General features: G+C 49.2%; 1 protein-coding gene across 4 annotated transcripts in view; it reads left to right on the top strand.

The window, feature by feature from the left end:
• The window catches only part of SH3PXD2B (SH3 and PX domains 2B), a 339742-nt gene that overhangs the window by 150545 nt on the left and 165353 nt on the right, over positions 1-23844 (top strand). The window lies entirely within an intron of this gene.

Genomic DNA, 23844 nt, shown 5'->3' with positions numbered 1-23844 from the left:
AATTGTACATGAAACAAAGATGTAATTTTAGATCATTAGACACATCCTGGTAAATTGATATCGTGTGTCTCCCAATAGGATATCCTATATCGAGAGATGTAACAAGGTAGCTGATTAATGGCAACAAAATAAAGTGGGTTGCTGTTCTTGTTACAATAATGTCAAAACAGAAAACATGATTAAAATATCTGGAACAGACAATGCTACTATAATCAGTCTCTCCTAATGGATATTGGGAAACAGGGAGAGGGGGGGAAGAGAAGAAAAGAAAAGAGATTCAGCGATATAAGAATGAATATGTCAGATTTTATAACTGACCAGGGCTCTGATACTCTGTTCGCTACACAATGTTATATATCATAAAATAATCAACCGTTTATATATCAAAAGCCTAAAATTAACAAGTCTATTTTAGAATCAAAAAGGACTGTTGTGATAAACTTAATGTAAATCAATATTATGAGGCAATATATATAATGGACATAGAAGTTAATGCCAGTGAGAAATATAATATAATTGCACGGATATTACCCGGGATGAAGAAAATATTCAATCACTGGTAGCAGGCAGAGTAAAGTGTAAACTGTGGAGTCCAGCGCGTGCTGAAATTGTGCACCACGATGTGTCCACAGGGCCGGGCAGTCTCCCGTGATGTGTCCACGGAGTAACGCAGTCTATCGGATACGTGTAGGAGATAAAGTCTCTGTATTTGGGATGGAGCGCTAGGTAGCAGGTATCACGTCTCGGCGGTGTGCGGCGGTCCGTGGATCTGGCGGCTGGATGAACGGAGCTGTGCAGAATTCAGACAATCGGGAATCGGCTATACCCCAGGCAGTGGAGTACGGAAGACGCGTTTCGCCCGTTCTCCGGGCTTGGTCACTTCCAGGAAAATTAGACAGCAAATTCGTCATTTTCAATCCGCCACACTTTGGAGGGTGAAAACAAATAAAAAAAATTTAAACATGTTTTTTTTGTGTTTTTTTGGGGGGGAATAGCAGATCTATTTATGTTAGAAGGGATTAGGTACTTTTTTTTTTTTTTTTGGAGGCACAAATATTATTTATATATTTTTTAAAATATTATTATTATTTTTTTTTTTTTCATGCTGGAACGGTGAAATCATAAAAAAAAATGGCGTGGGGTCCCCCCTCCAAAGCATAACCAGCCTCGGGCTCTTCGAGCTGGTCCTGGTTCTAAAAATGCGGGGAAAAAATTGACAGGGGATCCCCCGTATTTTTAAAACCAGCACCGGGCTCTGCGCCTGGTGCTGGTGCCAAAAATACGGGGGACAAAAAGAGTAGGGGTCCCCCGTATTTTTAACACCAGCATCGGGCTCCACTAGCTGGACAGATAATGCCACAGCCGGGGGTCACTTTTATGCCGTGCCCTGCGGCCGTGGCATTAAATATCCAACTAGTCACCCCTGGCCGGGGTACCCTGGGGGAGTGGGGACCCCTTCAATCAAGGGGTCCCCCCCCCCCAGCCACCCAAGGGCCAGGGGTGAAGCCCGAGGCTGTCCCCCCCCCCCATCCAATGGGCTGCGGGGGCTGATAGCCTTTTGTGATAATAAAAAGATATTGTTTTTTCCAGTAGTACTACAAGTCCCAGCAAGCCTCCCCCGCAAGCTGGTACTTGGAGAACCACAAGTACCAGCATGCGGGAGAAAAACGGGCCCGCTGGTACCTGTAGTACTACTGGGAAAAAAATACCCAAATAAAAACAGGACACACGCACCGTCGACAGTAAAACTTTATTTCATACGTCGACACACACATACTTACCTATGTTCACACGCCGACATCGGTCCTCTTCTCCATGTAGAATCCACGGATACCTGAAAAGAAAAGATCAATATACTCACCTCAGCCATGGTCCAGAGATAAATCCACGTACTTGGCAAAAAAACAAACCGAACACCCGCTCTATGCCGGACTGAAAGGGGTCCCATGCTGACACATGGGACACCTTTCCACGAATGAGACCTGTCAGTGACAGCTGTCACAGAAAGGTCTCTAAGCCAATCAGGAAGCGCAACTTCGTTGCGCTCACCTGATTGGCTGTTCGCTGTCTGTACTGTGACAGCACATCGCAAAGCCGCTCCATTACTTTCAATGGTGGGAACTTAGCGGCTAGCGGTAAGGTCACCCGCCGGTCAGCGGCTGACCGGCGGGTGACCCCACCGCTACCCGCAAAGTTCCCACCATTGAAAGTAATGGAGCGGCTTTGCGATGTGCTGTCACAGAACAGACAGCGCACAGCCAATCAGGTGAGCGCCACGGAAGTAGCGCTTCCTGATTGGCTGAAGGGACGTCAGTGACAGGAGTCACGTGATGTCCCGGCATTCGGGAGAAAGGGGTCTGATGTGAAAACATTGGACCCCTTTCTAGTCCGGTATGGAGCGGGTTTTTGCGTGTTTTTTTTTTTAAACAAGTACGTGGATTTTACTCTCTGGACGTGGATTTATCTCTGGACGCTGGAAGGTGAGTATAATTTTTTCACAGGTACCCTCGGATCGTCGGAGACCGTGGCAGTCGGCGTGTCAACATAGGTAAGTATGTGTGTGTCGGTAGTGTGTAATAAAGTTTTACTATCAAGGTGTGTGTGTCCTGTTTTTATTTGGGTATTTTTTCCCCAGTAGTACTACAGGTACCAGCGGACCCGTTTTTCTCCCGCATGCTGGTACTTGTGGTTCTCCAAGTACCAGCTTGCGGGGGAGGCTTGCTGGGACTTGTAGTACTACTGGAAAAAACAATATCTTTTTATTATCACAAAAGGCTATCAGCCCCCCCATCCGCAGCCCATTGGATGGGGGGGGACAGCCTCGGGCTTCACCCCTGGCCCTTGATTGAAGGGGTCCCCACTCCCCCAGGGTACCCCGGCCAGGGGTGACTAGTTGGATATTTAATGCCACGGCCGCAGGGCACGGCATAAAAGTGACCCCCGGCTGTGGCATTATCTGTCCAGCTAGTGGAGCCCGATGCTGGTGTTAAAAATACGGGGGACCCCTACTCTTTTTGTCCCCCGTATTTTTGGCACCAGCACCAGGCGCAGAGCCCGGTGCTGGTTTTAAAAATACGGGGGATCCCTGGCCAATTTTTCCCCTGCATTTTTAGAACCAGGACCAGCTCGATGAGCCCGAGGCTGGTTATGCTTTGGAGGGGGGACCCCACGCCATTTTTTTTTCGGGTTTTTCACGTTTTTTTACCGTTTTTTAAAATCGCGGCAAAATCCGCCAAATCGGCCGATTTTCGCCCGCGACTCTGGCGAATCCGTTTTTCATTGAATATGGTGAATTCCGGAAGCCACCTTCCGGGATTCACCTGTCGAATTGAGTCGAATTAAAAAACGGCGAAAATTGCCGCGAATTCGACCGCAATTGCATATACCCCATTGTGTATAGTTATTGTATGCTTAATCGAATAAGCTGAAAATTAAATATAGCACAAGACAATGCTTCCTAAATAGTTAAACATCCACTAGCCCTATTACTGAAACGGTGGTCCAGTGGCTAGCATTGTGGTCTTGGGTTCAGTTTTCACCAGAGCCCTATGTGTCTGAGTTTGTATGTTCTTTCCACATTTGTATGGGTTTTCTTCAGATTCTCCAGTATATACACAAATTCCATAAAATATTGTCAGGTTCATTGGTTTCTGACAGAAATGGATCCTAATATATATGTTATGGAATTTAGACTGTAAGCTCCAATGGTCCATTGACTGATATCAATGACCTAATATAGAAATGAAGTGCAGGCAAAATATCTCCCTCACCCTCTGCTTTGTAAAGTGCTTTGAGCCCTATGGCCAGTGGCGTTTCTATAATGGGTGCCATGTGTGCGGTGTACACGGGCCCCTGGTTCCAGAGAGGACCCACACCACACACACTGCACCCATTTCTTCTATACTTACCTTTCTGGAGTCCATCAGTCTCCGTGTGTGGGTCTCCCCCTCTCCCGTAACCGGCTGCGCTGTTAGTTCTCTAAGCACTAGAGACTCTAGCACAGTGCCAGACATAGGCGGATTGGGATAGAAAACCAGCCCGGGAAATTTCTAGATGCAGCCCTATTGGAGGCAGAGTATATTGAGGGGGTGGAGTCGGTCATGAGGGGCAGAAAACTCGCTCCTCATAGGGCCTGATTCTGTTGGATGCAGTTGCAGCCTTCCTTGGGTCTTTTACAGAAATTGTGTCTGCTACTTTCTGCTAATGCAGTTCCTAGTGTACATCCGTGCATAAGAATGACAAGGACTGAGACGCCCACTGTCATCCCACTGCGATCATGCTTTGTGTGTCATTAAACACCACCATCGGTCACACCACTGACACTTTCACCAGTCCTATGCTAGGTGCAGATCGTCTGTCCGAGTATGGCCAATGTGAGCAATTCACTGTCTCTATACGTAACCACTATTGGTAACACGCCCGTGTCATTCCTATAACACTATGTTACTGCATTTGATTAGACAACCTAGGTGCCTACAACCACCTAGGAACGCCCAAAGGCAATAGTGGCAGTGTATGTTGTGCTGTGTGTACAGGGGGCTGTGTGTCAGTGTGTGAGGTGCTATGTACAGGGGGCTGTGTGTGATGTGCTGTGTGTACAGGGATATGTGTGTCAGTGTGTGAGATGCTGGGTACAGGGAGCTGTGTGTCAGTGTGTGTAGGGCTGTGTACAAGGATGGGGGTTGTCAGTGTGTGAGGTGCTGGGTACAGGGATCTGTGTCAGTGTGTGAGGGGCTGGGTGCAGGGGGCAGTGTGTCAGTGATTGTGGTACTAGGTGTACAGGGTGCTGTGTGTGTGTGACAGTTTGTGTGGTGCTGGGTGTACAGGAGGCTGTGTGTGTCAGTGTGTGAGGGGCTGGGTACAGGGGGCAGTGTGTGTAGTGCTGGGGGCAGTGTGTGGGGTGCTGGGGGCAGTGTGTGGGGTGCTGGGGGCAGAGGGCAGTGTGTGAGGTGCAGGGGGCAGTGTGTGAGGTGCTGGCTGCAGGGGGCAGTGTGTGGTGCTGGCTGCAGGGGGCAGTGTGTGTTGTGCTGGCTGCAGGAGGCAGTGTGTGGTGCTGGCTGCAGGGGGCAGTGTGTGTTGTGCTGGCTGCAGGCGGCAGATGTGTGTGGTGCTGGGTACAGGGAGCAGTGTGTGTGGTGCTGGGTACAGGGTTCAGTGTGTGTGGTGCTCTGTACAGGGGGCAGTGTGTCAGTGTGTGAGGTGCAGGAGGCAGTGTGTGTGGTGCAGGGGGCAGTGTGTATACCCTCCAACATTGGGGGTCATTCTGAGTTGATCACTAGCTGCCGTTGTTCGCAGCGCAGCGATCAGGCTAAAAATCTGCATTTCTGCGCATGCGTATGTACCGCATTGTGCACGCACGACTTACGGGTACAAAGTTCTTTGTGGTTTTGCACAGAGGTTCTAGCGAAGCTTTCAGTCGCACGGCACAACGCAGGATGATTGACATGAACTGGGCGTTTCTGGGTGGTATCTGACCATTTTCAGGGAGTGCTTAGAAAAACGCAGGCGTGCCAGGGAAAACGCAGGCGTGGCTGGGCGGCTGTGTGACGTCAAAAGCCAACCCTCCAACGTTAGAATCAACGCACACGAAGAGTAAGTTCAGGGCTGGTCTTGTTTTGCACAAAATGTTTTTGCAGGCGCTCTGCTGCACAGGCATTCGCACTTCTGCAAAACGAAAATACATTCCCCAGTGGGCGGCGACAATGCGTTTGTACGGCTGCTAAAAACTGCTAGCAAGCGATCAACTCGGAATGACCCCCAGTGAACACTCGAAAACCGGTACAAACTAGGAAAAAGGGTGTGTCCACGCAGGGCCGGTGCAAGGTTTCTTAACACCCTAAGCAAATCTTTGGTGTAACCCCCCCCCCCCCCCCGCACCCTCACATACTCAGCCCCTCAGGTGAAAAAGTGCAGGTGAGGCATTTTTGTTAGTTTCGCAGCCACCGCCTGATAGAATTTGATTGCAGATAATAACCACATGGCCTGTGTTTTTCCAAACACTCCCTGAAAACGGTCAGTTGACACTCACAAACGCCTTCTACCAGTCAATCTCCTTGCGATCCGCTATGCAAATAAATTCTTTGTTAAATCCATCGCTCAGCAACGATCCGCTTTGTACCCGTGCGACGTGCCTGCACATTGCGGTGCATACACATGCGTAGTAGTTACCTGATCGCTGCGCTGTGAAAAACGGCATGCACAGGACCCCCGACAGCCTGTCGGCTGTAATGGCCATTGGGCACCTCCCTCGGCGGCTAATCGCCTAGTGTGTAGGGCCAATAACTCCTTTAGCATATATGTACCTTGTTTATTAAGTAGTGTTAACAAACAATGAAAACAGTGTCAAATATTGAGGAAGCATATACTATACTATAATTTTGTTATGTGGAATTCAGTGTTCTATAAACTAGGCATCACTACTTAAAATTTACTTATCAAATCATATCTATTGTGAACTGATAAATGAAGGAGCCAACAGGAGCCCAATCACGGGGGAAGGAGGGAAGGGGGGGGGAGCGGTCAAGATGCGAGCGCCCAATAGAGGGGAGGGAGCGGGTGACAAGAGGGAGCCAAATTGCAGGGGGGGGGGGGGGAGAAGAGCGGGTAATAAGATGCAGGAGCCCAACAGAGGAATTGGGGGGGGGAGCGGAGTGGGTGACAAGAGGGAGCCAAATCGCGTGGGGAGGGAGGGGGGGGGGAGAGAGGAGCGGGTAATAAGATTCAGAAGCCCAACAGAGGAAGGGGGGGGGGGGCGGAATGGGTGACAAGAGTGAGCCAAATTGCGGGCGGGGTGGGGGAGCAATTAACATTATGCGGCACGCGGCAGCCCTATAACGGAAGGGGGAGCGGGTAATATACGGGTAGCCGGGAGCCCAGTCGCGGGGGGGGGGGGGGGTAGCGGGTAACAGGGAGCCGCGGCATGCGTGAGCTCATTAATGGAGAGGGGAGCGGGACAGCGGGTAACATACGGAAGCCTGGAGACCAATCGCAGGGTGGGGGGGGTAGACCGGTAGAATTAATCGGCGGCTTGCGAGAGCACATTAATGGAGAGGGGAGAGGGGAGCGCTGCGGGACAGCAGGTAGCATACGTGAAGCCAATTTCCTATTGCCTCTTCAACAGCCTGCTGAAGCCAGGAGACCAATCGGGGGGGGGGGGTGGTAACATGAAGCGGCATGCAGATGCGGGAGCCCAATAATGGAGAGGGGAGCGGATAACTTATGGGAGGCCAGGAGCAGACCGGGGAGCCCATTACATTCACTCACGTTATACACAGTTTCAGTGGTGGCTGGGCGGCGACGACATCCCTGGCTGCTCCTCGTCTCTTAAAGAAGAGGCGCTTGGCTGAGCTGAGGCAAGGGAATAATGAAGAAAGAATCCTCTCATCGCCAGTGTGCGGTACCGCCCTCCAGTGGCCGCCGCCCATAGGCAGCTGCCTAAAGCTGCCTAGTGGTTGCGCCGGCCCTGTGTCCACGGGTAAAAGGGTCGTGGTCACGCCCCCTTTCCTATACTTTCTATGGAGATTTAGTGAGCAAAAAATCGGTACAAAGCCCTTTTTGGCCGGTACAGACCATTAAAAAAACGGTACTGTACCGGCCAAATAGGTACAGTTGGAAGGTATGTGTGTGTGTGTGGTGCTGGGTACAGGGGGCAGTGTGTGTTTTGCTGGTTACAGGGGGCAGTGTGTGTGGTGCTGGGTACAGGGAGGGGGCAGTGTGTGAGATGTTAGTGAGAGGCTGGGTGTCAGTGTGTGTTTGTCAGTGTGTGTATAGGGGACTGTGTGTCAGTGTGAGTGTGGGGTTGGAGAGAGAGCTAGTGTAGTAATAGAGGGAATGCCTCCCACCAGCAATGCTGGCCAGCCCTTCTCCCACTTACCAAGATCCGGCTTCCTTGCGCTGGTGTCTGGGCGAGCTGAGGTTCGCAGCATGCCAGCACAGTCTGTATGGTCCTCGGCCATCATTTCTGCAGCAGGAGCAGAGATAGTCGCTGGAACCGCAGCTATGAGAAGTTGCTGGATACCGCCTACTATGCAAATACCCCAGCCGCAACCAGCGCAGTGAGAGGCCGCCGGCCTGGATATGTGTGATGCCTGGCTTCTCACTGCGCTGGCTGCAGCTGGGATGTTTGCATGGTGGGCGGTTTCCAGCAACTTCTCATAGCCGTGGCTCCAGCGAGTCCAGCTGCAGTAGCAGCAGTACATAGATGAATCGGCCTTGCTTTGTGGGGGAGGGAGAGCACAGCCACCACGGAGATAACTGAGCTCAGCCTCAGACACCGGCAACCCGCCCCGGCACACTGGGGTAGCAATCTGCCACTGGTGCCAGAGTCTACAGCGTTTGCGCAGGACTCCGGGCAAATGCCCGCCCAACCATTTTCCCGGACACCTGCGCAAGCGCTGTTGTCTCTGGCACTGTGCCAGAGTCTCTAGTGCTAATAGCACTAACAGCGCTGCCGGCTACGGGAGGGGAGGGGGCCCACACACGGGGACTGCACACTGGGCCCCTCCTCTGTAGCTACACGCCTGCCTATGGCATAAAGGTGATACAGAGAGGGAAGACGCTGCACTTTTTTTTTTTTATTGCCTATTAGATTATATTTGGAAAGTTAGAAGCAATCTGCAGACTAATAGTATTTCTCTAACGTCCTAAGTGGATGCTGGGGACTCCGTCAGGACCATGGGGAATAGCGGCTCCGCAGGAGACAGGGCACAAAAATAAAGCTTTAGGATTAGGTGGTGTGCACTGGCTCCTCCCCCTATGACCCTCCTCCAAGCCTCAGTTAGGTTTTTGTGCCCGTCCGAGCAGGGTGCAATCTAGGTGGCTCTCCTAAAGAGCTGCTTAGAAAAAGTTTTTAGGTTTTTTATTTTCAGTGAGTCCTGCTGGCAACAGGATCACTGCATCGAGGGACTTAGGGGAGAGAATTTCAACTCACTTGCGTGCAGGATGGATTGGATTCTTAGGCTACTGGACACCATTAGCTCCAGAGGGAGTCGGAACACAGGTCTCACCCTGGGGTTCGTCCCGGAGCCGCGCCGCCGACCCCCCTTACAGATGCTGAAGATTGAAGGTCCGGAAACAGGCGGCAGAAGGCTCTTCAGTCTTCATGAAGGTAGCGCACAGCACTGCAGCTGTGCGCCATTGTTGTCACACACTTCACACCAAGCGGTCACGGAGGGTGCAGGGCGCTGCTGGGGGCGCCCTGGGCAGCAATATTTAATACCTTTATGGCAAAAGAATACATCACATATAGCCATTGAGGCTATATGTATGTATTTAACCCATGCCAGATATCTAAAACTCCGGGAGAAAAGCCCGCCGAAATAGGGGGCGGGGCTTATTCTCCTCAGCACACAGCGCCATTTTCCTGCTCAGCTCCGCTGTGAGGAAGGCTCCCAGGACTCTCCCCTGCACTGCACTACAGAAACAGGGTAAAACAGAGAGGGGGGGCATTTTTTGGCGATATTTTGATATATTTAAGCTGCTATAAGGAACAACACTTATATAAGGTTGTTCCCATATATATTATAGCGCTTGGGTGTGTGCTGGCAAACTCTCCCTCTGTCTCCCCAAAGGGCTAGTGGGGTCCTGTCTTCGATAAGAGCATTCCCTGTGTGTCTGCTGTGTGTCGGTACGTGTGTGTCGACATGTATGAGGACGATGTTGGTGTGGAGGCAGAGCAATTGCCGATAATGGTGATGTCACCCCCCAGGGAGTCGACACCGGAATGGATGGCTTTGTTTATGGAATTACGTGTTAATGTCAGCACATTACAAAAATCAGTTGACGACATGAGACGGCCGGCAAACCAGTTAGTACCTGCCCAGGCGTCTCAGACACCGTCAGGGGCTGTAAAGCGCCCTTTACCTCAGTCGGTCGACACAGACCCAGACACAGACACTGAATCTAGTGTCGACGGTGATGAAACAAACGTATTTTCAAGTAGGGCCACACGTTATATGATCACGGCAATGAAGGAGGCTTTGCATATCTCTGATACTGCAAGTACCACAAAAAGGGGTATTATGTGGGGGGTGAAAAAACTACCTGTAGTTTTTCCTGAATCAGAGGAATTAAATGATGTATGTGATGAAGCGTGGGTTAACCCAGATAGAAAAGTGCTAATTTCAAAAAAGTTATTAGCATTATACCCTTTCCCGCCAGAGGTTAGGGCGCGCTGGGAAACACCCCCTAGGGTGGATAAGGTGCTCACACGCTTATCAAAACAAGTGGCGTTACCGTCTCCTGATACGGCCGCCCTCAGGGATCCAGCTGATAGGAGACTGGAAACTACCCTAAAAAGTATATACACACATACTGGTGTTATACTGCGACCAGCCATCGCCTCAGCCTGGATGTGCAGTGCTGGGGTCGTCTGGTTGGATTCCCTGACTGAAAATATTGATACCCTGGATAGGGACAGTATTTTATTGACTATAGAGCAATTAAAGGATGCTTTCCTTTATATGCGAGATCCTCAGAGAGATATTTGCACTCTGGCATCGAGAGTAAATGCGATGTCCATATCTGCCAGAAGGAGTTTATGGACGCGACAGTGGTCAGGTGATGCGGATTCCAAACGACATATGGAAGTATTGCCGTATAAAGGGGAGGAATTATTTGGCGTCGGTCTATCGGATCTGGTGGCCACGGCAACTGCCGGAAAATCCACCTTTTTACCTCAGACCCCCTCCCAACAGAAAAAGACACCGTCTTTTCAGCCGCAGTCCTTTCGGTCCTATAAGAACAAGCGGACAAAAGGACAGTCATATCTGCCTCGGGGCAGAGGAAGGGGTAAGAGAGGGCAGCAAGCAGCCCCTGCCCAGGAACAGAAGCCCTCTCAGGGTTCTGCAAAGCCCTCAGCATGACGCTGGGGCCTTACAAGCGGACTCAGGAGCGGTGGGGGGTCGACTCAAGAATTTCAGCGCACAGTGGGCTTGCTCACAGGTGGACCCCTGGATCCTGCAGGTAGTATCTCAGGGTTACAGGTTGGAATTCGAGAAGTCTCCCCCTCGCAGGTTCCTAAAGTCTGCTTTGCCAACGTCTCCCTCAGACAGGGCGACGGTATTGGAAGCCATTCACAAGCTGTTTTCTCAGCAGGTGATAGTCAAGGTACCCCTCCTACAACAGGGAAAGGGGTATTACTCCACGCTATTTGTGGTACCGAAGCCGGACGGCTCGGTAAGACCTATTCTAAATCTGAAATCTTTGAACCTGTACATACAAAAATTCAAGTTCAAGATGGAGTCACTCAGAGCAGTGATAGCGAATCTGGAAGAAGGGGACTTTATGGTGTCCCTGGACATAAAGGATGCTTACCTGCATGTCCCAATTTGCCCTTCACATCAAGGGTACCTCAGGTTCGTGGTGCAAAACTGTCATTATCAGTTTCAGACGCTGCCGTTTGGATTGTCCACGGCACCTCGGGTCTTTACCAAGGTAATGGCCGAAATGATGATTCTTCTGCGAAGAAGAGGCGTATTAATTATCCCTTACTTGGACGATCTCCTGATAAGGGCAAGGTACAGAGAACAGCTGGAGGACGGAGTAGCACAGGTAACAAAGTACAAAGAACTACCAGTAGCACTAACTCCCGACTAGTGCTGCAACAACACGGGTGGATTCTGAATTTTCCAAAATCTCAGTTGACCCCGACGACACGTCTGCTGTTCCTGGGAATGATTCTGGACACGGTTCAGAAAAAGGTGTTTCTTCCGGAGGAGAAAGCCAGGGAGTTATCCGAACTTGTCAGGAACCTCCTAAAACCAGGGAAAGTGTCTGTGCATCAATGCACAAGAGTCCTGGGAAAGATGGTGGCTTCTTACGAAGCGAGTCCATTCGGCAGATTCCACGCACGAACTTTTCAGTGGGATCTGCTGGACAAATGGTCCGGATCACATCTGCAGATGCATCAGCGGATAACCTTATCGCCACGGACAAGGGTGTCTCTTCTGTGGTGGTTGCAGAGTGCTCATCTGTTAGAGGGCCGCAGATTCGGCATACAGGACTGGGTCCTGGTGACCACGGATGCCAGTCTGAGAGGCTGGGGAGCGGTCACACAGGGAAGAAACTTCCAGGGAGTATGGTCAAGCCTGGAGATGTCTCTTCACATAAATATACTGGAGCTAAGAGCGATTTACAATGCTCTAAGTCTGGCAAAACCCCTGCTTCAGGGTCAGCCGGTGTTGATCCAGTCGGACAACATCACGGCAGTCGCCCACGTAAACAGACAGGGCGGCACAAGAAGCAGGACAGCAATGGCAGAAGCTGCAAGGATTCTTCGCTGGGCGGAAGATCATGTGATAGCACTGTCAGCAGTATTCATTCCGGGAGTGGACAACTGGGAAGCAGACTTCCTCAGCAGACACGATCTACACCCGGGAGAGTGGGGACTTCATCCAGAAGTCTTCCACATGATTGTGAACCGTTGGGAAAAACCAATGGTGGATATGATGGCGTCCCGCCTCAACAAAAAACTGGACAGGTATTGCGCCAGGTCAAGAGACCCTCAGGCAATAGCTGTGGACGCTCTGGTAACACCGTGGGTGTTCCAGTCAGTGTATGTGTTCCCTCCTCTGCCTCTCATACCAAAAGTACTGAGAATTATACGGCAAAGGGAGTAAGAACGATACTAGTGGCTCTGGATTGGCCAAGAAGAACTTGGTACCCGGAACTTCAAGAGATGCTCACGGAGGATCCGTGGCCTCTACCTCTAAGACGGGACCTGCTTCAGCAGGGACCGTGTCTATTCCAAGACTTACCGCGGCTGCGTTTGACGGCATGGCGGTTGAACGCCGAATTCTAAGGGAAAAAGGCATTCCGGAAGAGGTCATTCCTACACTGGTAAAAGCCAGGAAGGAGGTGACTGCACAACATTATCACCGCATTTGGAGAAAATATGTTGCATGGTGTGAGGCCAGGAAGGCCCCCACGGAGGAATTTCAACTGGGTCGATTCCTACATTTCCTGCAAACAGGATTGTCTATGGGCCTCAAATTGGGGTCCATTAAGGTTCAAATTTCGGCCCTGTCGATTTTCTTCCAGAAAGAATTGGCTTCAGTTCCTGAAATCCAGACTTTTGTAAAGGAGTACTACATATACAGCCCCCGGTTGTGCCCCCAGTGGCACCGTGGGATCTTAATGTAGTCTTGGATTTTCTCAAATCCCATTGGTTTGAGCCGCTCAAATCGGTGGAGTTGAAGTATCTTACATGGAAAGTAACCATGCTACTGGCCCTGGCTTCAGCCAGGAGAGTATCAGAATTGGCGGCTTTATCATATAAGAGCCCATATCTGATTTTCCATACGGACAGGGCAGAACTGCGGACGCGTCCTCATTTTCTGCCTAAGGTGGTGTCAGCGTTTCACCTGAACCAGCCTATTGTGGTGCCTGCGGCTACTAACGATTTGGAGGATTCCAAGTTATTGGACGTGGTCCGGGCATTGAAAATATATATTTCAAGAACGGCGGGAGTCAGAAAGTCTGACTCACTGTTTATATTGTATGCACCCAACAAGATGGGTGCTCCTGCTTCTAAGCAGACGATTGCTCGTTGGATTTGTAGCACAATTCAACTTGCACATTCTGTGGCAGGCTTGCCACAACCTAAATCTGTCAAGGCCCATTCCACAAGGAAAGTGGGCTCATCCTGGGCGGCTGCCCGGGGGGTCTCGGCATTACAACTCTGCCGAGCTGCTACTTGGTCAGGGGCAAACACGTTTGCAAAATTCTACAAATTTGATACCCTGGCTGAGGAGGACCTTGAGTTCTCTCATTCGGTGCTGCAGAGTCATCTGCACTCTCCCGCCCGTTTGGGAGCTTTGGTATAATCCCCATGGTCCTGACGGAGTCCCCAGCATCCACTTAGGACGTTAGAGAAAATAAGAATTTACTTACCGATAATTCTATTTCTCGTAGTCCGTAGTGGATGCTGGGCGCCCATCCCAAGTGCGGATTGTCTGCAATACTTGTACATAGTTATTGTTACAAACAAATTCGGGTTGTTATTGTTGTAAGCCGTCTGTTCAGAGGCTCCTACGTTTGTCATACTGTTAACTTGGTTCAGATCACAAGTTATACGGTGTGATTGGTGTGGCTGGTATGAGTCTTACCCGGTATTCAATATCCTTCCTTATTGTGTACGCTCGTCCGGGCACAGTATCCTAACTGAGGCTTGGAGGAGGGTCATAGGGGGAGGAGCCAGTACACACCACCTAATCCTAAAGCTTTATTTTTGTGCCCTGTCTCCTGCGGAGCCGCTATTCCCCATGGTCCTGACGGAGTCCCCAGCATCCACTACGGACTACGAGAAATAGAATTATCGGTAAGTAAATTCTTATTTTTTTTAAAGAAAAAAATAATAATTTACTCACCGGTAATTCTATTTCTCGTAGTCCGTAGTGGATGCTGGGAACTCCGAAAGGACCATGGGGAATAGCGGGCTCCGAAGGAGGCTGGGCACTCTAGAAAGATTTAGGACTACCTGGTGTGCACTGGCTCCTCCCACTATGACCCTCCTCCAAGCCTCAGTTAGGACACTGTGTCCGGACGAGCGTACACAATAAGGAAGGATTTTGAATCCCGGGTAAGACTCATACCAGCCACACCAATCACACCGTACAACTCGTGATATGAATCCCAGTTAACAGTATGAAACAACTGAGCCTCTCAACAGATGGCTCAACAGTAACCCGATTTAGTTAACAATAACTATGTACAAGTATTGCAGATAAACCGCACTTGGGATGGGCGCCCAGCATCCACTACGGACTACGAGAAATAGAATTACCGGTGAGTAAATTCTTATTTTCTCTAACGTCCTAGTGGATGCTGGGAACTCCGAAAGGACCATGGGGATTATACCAAAGCTCCCAAACGGGCGGGAGAGTGCGGATGACTCTGCAGCACCGAATGAGAGAACTCCAGGTCCTCCTCAGCCAGGGTATCAAATTTGTAGAATTTTGCAAACATGTTTGCCCCTGACCAAGTAGCTGCTCGGCAAAGTTGTAAAGCCGAGACCCCTCGGGCAGCCGCCCAAGATGAGCCCACCTTCCTAGTGGAATGGGCATTTACAGATTTTGGCTGTGGCAGGCCTGCCACAGAATGAGCAAGCTGAATTGTACTACAAATCCAGTGAGCAATAGTCTGCTTAGAAGCAGGAGCACCCAGCTTGTTGGGTGCATACAGGATAAACAGCGAGGTCAGATTTTCTGACTCCAGCCGTCCTGGAAACATATATTTTCAGGGCCCTGACAACGTCTAGCAACTTGGAGTCCTCCAAGTCCCTAGTAGCCGCAGGCACCACAATAGGCTGGTTCAGGTGAAACGCTGACACCACCTTTGGGAGAAATTGGGGACGAGTCCTCAATTCTGCCCTATCCATATGGAAAATCAGATAAGGGCTTTTACATGATAAAGCCGCCAATTCTGACACACGCCTGGCTGAAGCCAAAGCCAATAACATGACCACTTTCCACGTGAGATATTTCAGATCCACGGTTTTTAGTGGCTCAAACCAATGTGATTTTAAGAAACTCAACATCACGTTGAGATCCCAAGGTGCCACAGGAGGCACAAATGGGGGCTGAATATGCAGCACTCCTTTCACAAATGTCTGAACTTCAGGTACTGAAGCTAGTTCTTTTTGAAAGAAAATCGACAGAGCCGAGATCTGTACTTTAATGGAGCCTAGTTTTAGGCCCATATTAACTCCTGGTTGCAGGAAATGCAGAAATCGACCTAGTTGAAATTCCTCTGTTGGGGCCTTTTCGGCCTCACACCATGCAACATACTTCCGCCATATGCGGTGATAATGATTTGCTGTAACCTCTTTTCTAGCTTTAATAAGCGTAGGAATGACTTCCTCCGGAATGCCCTTTTCCTTCAGGATCCGGCGTTCAACCGCCATGCCGTCAAACGCAGCCGCGGTAAGTCTTGGAACAGACAGGGCCCCTGCTGTAGCAGGTCTTGTCTGAGCGGCAGAGACCACGGGTCCTCTGAGATCATCTCTTGAAGTTCCGGGTACCACGCTCTTCTTGGCCAATCCGGAACCACGAGAATTGTGTTTACACCTCGCTTTCTTATTATTCTCAATACCTTTGGTATGAGAGGTAGAGGAGGGAACACATAAACTGACTGGTACACCCACGGTGTCACTAGAGCGTCCACAGCTATCGCCTGAGGGTCTCTTGACCTGGCGCAATACCTCTCTAGTTTTTTGTTTAGGCGGGACGCCATCATGTCCACCTGTGGACGACCCCACCGATTTACAATCATTTGGAAGACTTCTGGATGAAGTCCCCACTCTCCCGGGTGGAGGTCGTGCCTGCTGAGAAAGTCTGCTTCCCAGTTGTCCACTCCCGGGATGAACACTGCTGACAGTGCTAGTACATGATTTTCCGCCCATCGGAGAATCCTTGTGGCTTCTGCCATTGCCATCCTGCTTCTTGTGCCGCCCTGTCGATTCACATGGGCGACTGCCGTGATGTTGTCTGACTGGATCAGCACCGGCTGGTGTAGGAGCAGGGATTTTGCTTGACTTAGGGCATTGTAAATGGCCCTTAGTTCCAGAATATTTATGTGAAGGGAAGTTTCCTGACTTGACCATAGTCCTTGGAAGTTTCTTCCCTTTGTGACTGCCCCCCAGCCTCGTAGGCTGGCATCCGTGGTCACCAGGACCCAGTCCTGTATGCCGACTCTGCGGCCCTCCAAAAGATGAGCACTCTGCAGCCACCACAGAAGAGACACCCTGGTTCTTGGGGACAGGGTTATCAAGTGATGCATCTGAAGATGCGATCCGGACCACTTGTCCAACAGGTCCCACTGAAAAATCCTGGCATGGAACCTGCCGAATGGAATTGCTTCGTAAGAAGCTACCATCTTTCCCAGGACCCGCGTGCAGTGATGCACCGATACCTGTTTTGGTTTTAGGAGGTCTCTGACTAGAGAAGACAACTCCCTGGCTTTCTCCTCCGGGAGAAACACTTTTTTCTGGACTGTGTCCAGAATCATTCCCAGGAACATTAGACGTGTCGTCGTGACCAGCTGTGACTTTGGGATATTCAGAATCCAGCCGTGCTGGCGCAGCACTTCCTGAGATAGTGCTACTCCCACTAACAACTGTTCCTTGGATCGTGCCTTTATTAGGAGATCGTCCAAGTATGGGATAATTAAAACTCCCTTTTTTCGAAGGAGTATCGTCATTTCCGCCATAACCTTGGTAAATACCCTCGGTGCCGTGGAGAGTCCAAACGGCAGCGTCTGGAATTGGTAATGGCAATCCTGTACCACAAATCTGAGGTACTCCTGGTGAGGATGGTAAATGGGGACATGCAGGTAAGCATCCTTGATGTCCAGGGATACCATGTAATCCCCCTCCTCCAGGCTTGCAATAACCGCCCTGAGCGATTCCATCTTGAACTTGAATTTTTTTATGTATGTGTTCAAGGATTTCAAATTTAAAATGGGTCTCACCGAACCGTCCGGTTTCGGCACCACAAATAGTGTGGAATAGTAACCCCGGCCTTGTTGAAGTAGGGGTACCTTGATTATCACCTGCTGGGAATACAGCTTGTGAATCGCTGCTAGCACCGCCTCCCTGTCTGAAGGAGCAATCGGCAAGGCAGATTTTAGGAACCGGTGGGGTGGAGCCGCCTCGAATTCCAGCTTGTACCCCTGAGATACTATTTGAAGGATCCAGGGATCCACCTGTGAGCGAGCCCACTGATCGCTGAATTTCATGAGGCGGGCCCCCACCGTACCTGGCTCCGCCTGTGGAGCCCCACCGTCATGCGGCGGACTTGGAAGAGGAAGCGGGGGAGGACTTTTGCTCCTGGGAACCTGCTGTTTGTTGCAGCCTTTTTCCCCTACCTCTGCCTCTAGAGAGAAAAGACCCTCCTTTTCCCCGCTTGTTTTTCTGGGTCCGAAAGGACTGAACCTGATAAAATGGCGCCTTCTTAGGCTGTGAGGGGACATGGGGTAAAAATGCTGACTTCCCAGACGTTGCTGTGGAAACTAGGTCGGAGAGACCATCCCCAAATAATTCCTCCCCCTTATAAGGCAAAACTTCCATGTGCCTTTTGGAATCTGCATCTCCAGTCCACTGGCGAGTCTATAAGCATCTCCTAGCAGAGATGGACAATGCACTTATTTTAGATGCCAGCCGGCAAACTTCCCTCTGTGCATCTCTCATATATAAGACTGAGTCTTTGATATGGTCAATTGTTAGCAGAATCGTGTCTCTGTCTAGTGTGTCAATATTTTCTAACAGTTTATCCGACCACGCAGCGGCAGCACTGCACATCCATGCTGACGCAATAGCTGGTCTAAGTATAATGCCTGAGTGTGTATATACAGACTTCAGGATCGCCTCCTGCTTTCTATCAGCAGGTTCCTTAAGGGCGGCCGTATCCTGAGACGGTAGTGCCACCTTTTTTAGACAAACGTGTGAGCGCTTTATCCACTCTAGGAGGTGTTTCCCAACGTAACCTATCCTCTGGCGGGAAAGGGAACGCCATTAGTACCTTCTTAGGAATTACCAATTTCTTATCAGGGGAAGCCCACGCTTCTTCACACACTTCATTTAATTCATCTGACGGGGGAAAAACTACAGGTAGTTTTTTCTCCCCAAACATAATACCCTTTTTTGTGGTACCTGGATGTAAATCAGAGATATTTAACACCTCTTTCATTGCCTCAATCATGCAGTGAATGGCCTTAATGGGCATTAAATTTGACTCCTCGTCGTCGACACTGGTGTCAGTATCCGTGTCGACATCTACTTGTGCCATCTGAGATAGCGGGCGTTTCAGAGCCCCTGATGACTTTTGAGACACCTGGACAGGCACGAGCTGAGAACTCGGCTGTCCCGCAGTCGGCATGTCGTCAAATCTCTTATGTAATGAGTCTATACGTGCACTCATTTCTTTCCATAAGCACATCCACTCAGGTGTCTGCCCCCCAGGGGTTGACATCCCTTCTAAAGGCATCTGCTCCGCCTCCACCTCATTATCCTCATCAAACATGTCGACACAGCTGTACCGACACACTCCACACACACAGGGAATGCTCAATATAGAGGACAGGACCCACAAAAGCCCTTTGGGGGGACAGAGTGAGAGTATGCCAGCACACACCAGAGCGCTATATAAGGCAGGGACTAACTGAGTTATGTCCCTTATAGCTGCTTTTTAATATAAACTATATACTGCGCCAAATTAAATGCTCCCCCTCTCTCTTTTTTACCCTTTTCTGTAGAGTAGTCTGCAGGGGAGAGCCAGGGAGCTTCCTTCCAGCGGAACTGTGAGGGAAAAATGGCGCCCAGTGTGCTGAGGGAGATAGCTCCGCCCCTTTTCCGCTGCCTATTCTCCCGCTTTTTCTGGATTCTGGCAGGGGTATTTACCTCATATATAGCCCCTGGGGCTATATATTGAGGTATTTTTGCCAGCCAAGGTGTTTTTATTGCTGCCTCAGGGCGCCCCCCCCCCCAGCGCCCTGCACCCTCAGTGACCGGAGTGTGAAGTGTGAGAGGAGCAATGGCGCACAGCTGCAGTGCTGTGCGCTACCTTGGTGAAGACTGATGTCTTCATGCCGCCGATTTTCCGGACCATCTTCTTGCTTCTGGCTCTGTAAGGGGGACGGCTGCGGTCGATCCCTCTGGAGCTAATGGTGTCCAGTAGCCTTAGAAGCCCAATCCGGCTGCAAGCAGGCGAGTTCGCTTCTTCTCCCCTTAGTCCCTCGCTGCAGTGAGCCTGTTGCCAGCAGGTCTCACTGAAAATAATAAACCTAAGACTATCTTTCTTCTAAGAGCTCAGGAGAGCCCCTAGTGTGCATCCAACCTCGGCCGGGCACAAAATCTAACTGAGGCTTGGAGGAGGGTCATAGTGGGAGGAGCCAGTGCACACCAGGTAGTCCTAAATCTTTCTAGAGTGCCCAGCCTCCTTCGGAGCCCGCTATTCCCCATGGTCCTTTCGGAGTTCCCAGCATCCACTAGGACGTTAGAGAAAGATATGATTTGTGTGACTGCTGTTAAAAATATTATAGATCTTGATGATGAAATGTGATAAGCATAAAGTACCAAAATAGGCTCAGCACAGGGGAGATAAATCCCTCAGGGACAAACGGGTTTAGGAATGTACGTCCTTGGTAGTTATTTTAAAGTGGTGAACTGGAAATTGGGGGGGTGGGCAGATATAACGTGCAGAGAGTTAGATTTGGGTGGGGTGTGTTCAAACTGAAGTCTAAATTGCAGTGTAGAAATAAAGCAGCATTTGGGCAGATTGAATTTGGCCAGATTGTTTCTAACATTTCGGTTTCATGACATTAAATCTGTCTATAATAAATGTCTTAATGATGTGAATAGGAAGTATACTAGTTTGGCCAAAATGTAATACAATTGTAGCTCTTATGATGTCATTTCTGTTTTGTTTTTTTCTTGTTCTTCAAGTATTGTCTTTTTTCATTCTGGTGAGCATTTTGTCATTGAGAAGCAGAGATGTTTCCCATCTTGCATTCCTAAAGCAATCGTGGAATTGCATTTATACTTATATTAGGTCATAAGTTGCATGAAATGGGACACAAATAATACCTTTACCGAGAGGTGCTGATGTACTCAACTGAATTGGTAAATTGCTTGTTTGCATATTTTATTTACCTATATTATTGTTTGGGTAGTTCTACTTGAATCCGATGTTGGGAGCTGTTACCAGGGGATCAGTACGAAATCCCGCCGTACGGCATCCCGGCGGTCGAAATACAGACACCGGAATCCCAACCGGCACAATCCCGACAGGGGGGCAAGCGCAACGCAGCCCCTTGCGGGCTCGCTGCGCTTGCCACGCTGCGGACACGGTGCCTCGCTATGCTCGGCACACTAATTTATTCTCCCTCTATGGGTGTCGTGGACACCCACAGAGGGAGAATATGTCGGGATTGTGCCAGTCGCGATTCCGGTGTCGGTATTCCGACCGCCGGGATTCCATCCGGCGGGATCTTAACCGCATCCCGTTACCAGGACTGTAGCTTACAGCAGTCTGTATTGCTCTGTTATCAAGTTAGCTCCGAGTTTTCCTCCGTGGCTGGTGTACATCTGTATAACGGACCTGTAACTAATTAAGGGCTGTGAGGCCTTGTCAGCAGTTTTTGGTTTGCACAATATGAATCAGCAGCAATGTGGAAATTCTGCAGTGCGCTGGTTTTTGTGCCAAATTTTAATCGTGTTATGGAAATATTTATATTTCCACCCTGCTTTAACTTGCTTAATGTATATAGTGTATACATAACTTGTGATACGGTTTCAAAAAATAATCAAAATGTACTATGCTAATTATCATAACTTACTGTTACTGCTTACTTTTACCAAATGTCTGGTGATTTTTGTTGCACTTCTCTTAAATTATCATCATAATCTGATTTTAAATCCATTGTACTCACTGTCACTAACCAGCATGGCATTCTTCATGGGATTATACAGTGTTGCTCTTTTTTGATATTGTACAGTATGTCAATACGCCAATTAACAGTGCCCCAGCAGTAACCTAGATTTTGCCTCAAATTATTAAGAAAAGTTTTCCAGGACAGTTGAGTGATACTCCCCAATGTATTGAGAGTGTTTGCTGGGGCAGTTGTGTCATAGAGGGGATTCAGTTAACAATGCTGGAATGTACTGTACTGTCCATTGCCTCTGCTAAAGAAACGAAAGCGAAAGCTATCTACGGTAATGCTCAGCAATAGCTACACCAGCAGGGAGGTTTTGGTAAGTAGATATACAGATGTGTCCACCTACATCTAGCCTCCCAGCACGTTAATTAGCCCTTCTAGATTCTATAGCGCCGTGCGTCTTTATGTGCATCTTTTTCCAATAAAATGCATCTTATCCACAAATTTATGTGAATAGGATGCACTAGCAGCTTACGTTGACTAAAATGGTATGTGGCATGCCTATCTATATTCTGTGTGTGACCACGGCTGTATCTGCATACAAAGTGCTACCGTACAGTGTTTTCCTAGAAAACACTATAATGTACCATTACGTATCTCCGGCTACGTGGTATATTGAAGATGTATGGGGACACATCTGTAGCTGTGGTCCGGCCTTGCCATCTTGCCTAAGGTCAGCTGAGCATTTCCAGCCATCCACAACTGACTCACCCATCCTATCCACTGCTAAAGCTGTTCCTTGCCACCTGTAACTTGCCATTATAATAAGTCTTCTACGACTCCCGGTCCCCTGTGGCAGAAGCAGTTCTCAGTTCCTGAGCTCTAGCCTCTGTACAGTTTCCTGCAATATCTACCTGAGTGCTCCCATTCCTGTGGATTCAGCCTGTATCAGTGCTCTACATCCTGCAGCTAAAAATTACCATCTGCTCTTGCTGTAATCAGAGCCGGTCCTAGGCATAGGCAAACTAGACAAATGCCTAGGGGCACAAGCAGCTTCTGCTGATTAAAATGATATGCAGCATACATATATTTTGTGTGTGACTGCAGCTCTAGCTGCATACACAATGCATTACTAATATGCGGCATATGTGTAAGCGGCATTATGTGTATCATTTTGCGTATAAGGGCATTAATAATGTGTGGCATATGTGTAAAGGACATTATGTGTATAAGGGCAATAATAATGTGTGTCGTGTAAGGGGAATTACTTTGGTATTATGTGTATTCTGTATATAAAGGCATTACTAATGTGTGGCATTATGAGTATAAGTTGTACTACTTTGTGGCGTAATGTATAGAAAGGGCACTACTGTGTGGTCTAATGTGAATAAAGAGCAATATGGTGTGGTGTAATGTGAATAAGGGGCACTACTGTGAGGAGTAACGTGGTTCTACTGTGTGAGGTAACGTGAATAAGAGACACTATTGCATGATATAATGTGAATAAAGTTGCAGTACTGTGTGGTGTAATTTCAACTGGGGGTACTATTGTGTGGCCATGCCCCTTCCCAGCAAGAACACGCCCCGTTTTGGGCTGCGCACCGAATGTGCACAGTGTTCTTATTTAAAATATAGAGGGTAGGAGCACCAAAATGAAGACTGCTATGGGTGAGGTGTGATGGTGCTGGGAAAGGGGTACAGGGTCAGAGGCAGAGCTAGTGTCTGTGCTAGGGGGCACCAGCCAAAATCTTGCCTAGGGCATCATATTGGTTAGGGGCCGGCTCTGGCTGTAATCGGCGCTTCTACAAAACACTGGTGTGCTGTTTGCACCCTGCAGCTATACCTGTGCTTGTTCCAGCGTCCTCACTACAAACCACCTGTGTTCTGTCTATGACTGTCTGTTATTCAGCTGCCACTGCAGATACAATAATACACTGCAGATGACAATAATACTCTTTCACCAGGAAAATGGGTTTTCTTTTCTCCCTATAATAAATATGCATTTTAATTCATTAAAGCTGTCATAACACAGTACAGCAAATGGAAGGGCTGGAAAACTTTGGCTTGGGGAGTTTAAGAACAATTAAGTGAGTCAAGGCTCTTGTAGCAGCAAGAAATGTGGGCATGGTTTTATATAGAGAGCAGTATACAGTGACGTTTCTATGTATGTGTGTTGGGGGGGGGGGGGCGCCGTGGCACTTGCTGGCTCTTATCTTGCTCACCCTCCTCACTCCATAGTACTCCGCTCAGGGGGCGGAGTTTCACAAAATGATGCGGTTGCATTGTGATGTCACAATGCAACTACGTCATTTTGTGAAACTCCGCCCCCTGAGCGGAGTACTATGGGAGGGAGGAGGGTGAGCAAGATAGCATTGCTGGCGGTTGGCGCCAGCGCATATACACCCCTGGCAATGAGCATTACTCCAGGAAAGAAGCATTACACACTCCTGTGAACGAGAATGAAACCCCTGGCAT

The sequence above is a fragment of the Pseudophryne corroboree genome, chromosome 6, assembly GCF_028390025.1.
Source record: "Pseudophryne corroboree isolate aPseCor3 chromosome 6, aPseCor3.hap2, whole genome shotgun sequence".
Classification (NCBI taxonomy): Eukaryota; Metazoa; Chordata; class Amphibia; order Anura; family Myobatrachidae; genus Pseudophryne; species Pseudophryne corroboree.
Note: the sequence above shows the minus strand (reverse complement) of the source record. Positions and strands in the feature narration are given on the sequence as shown.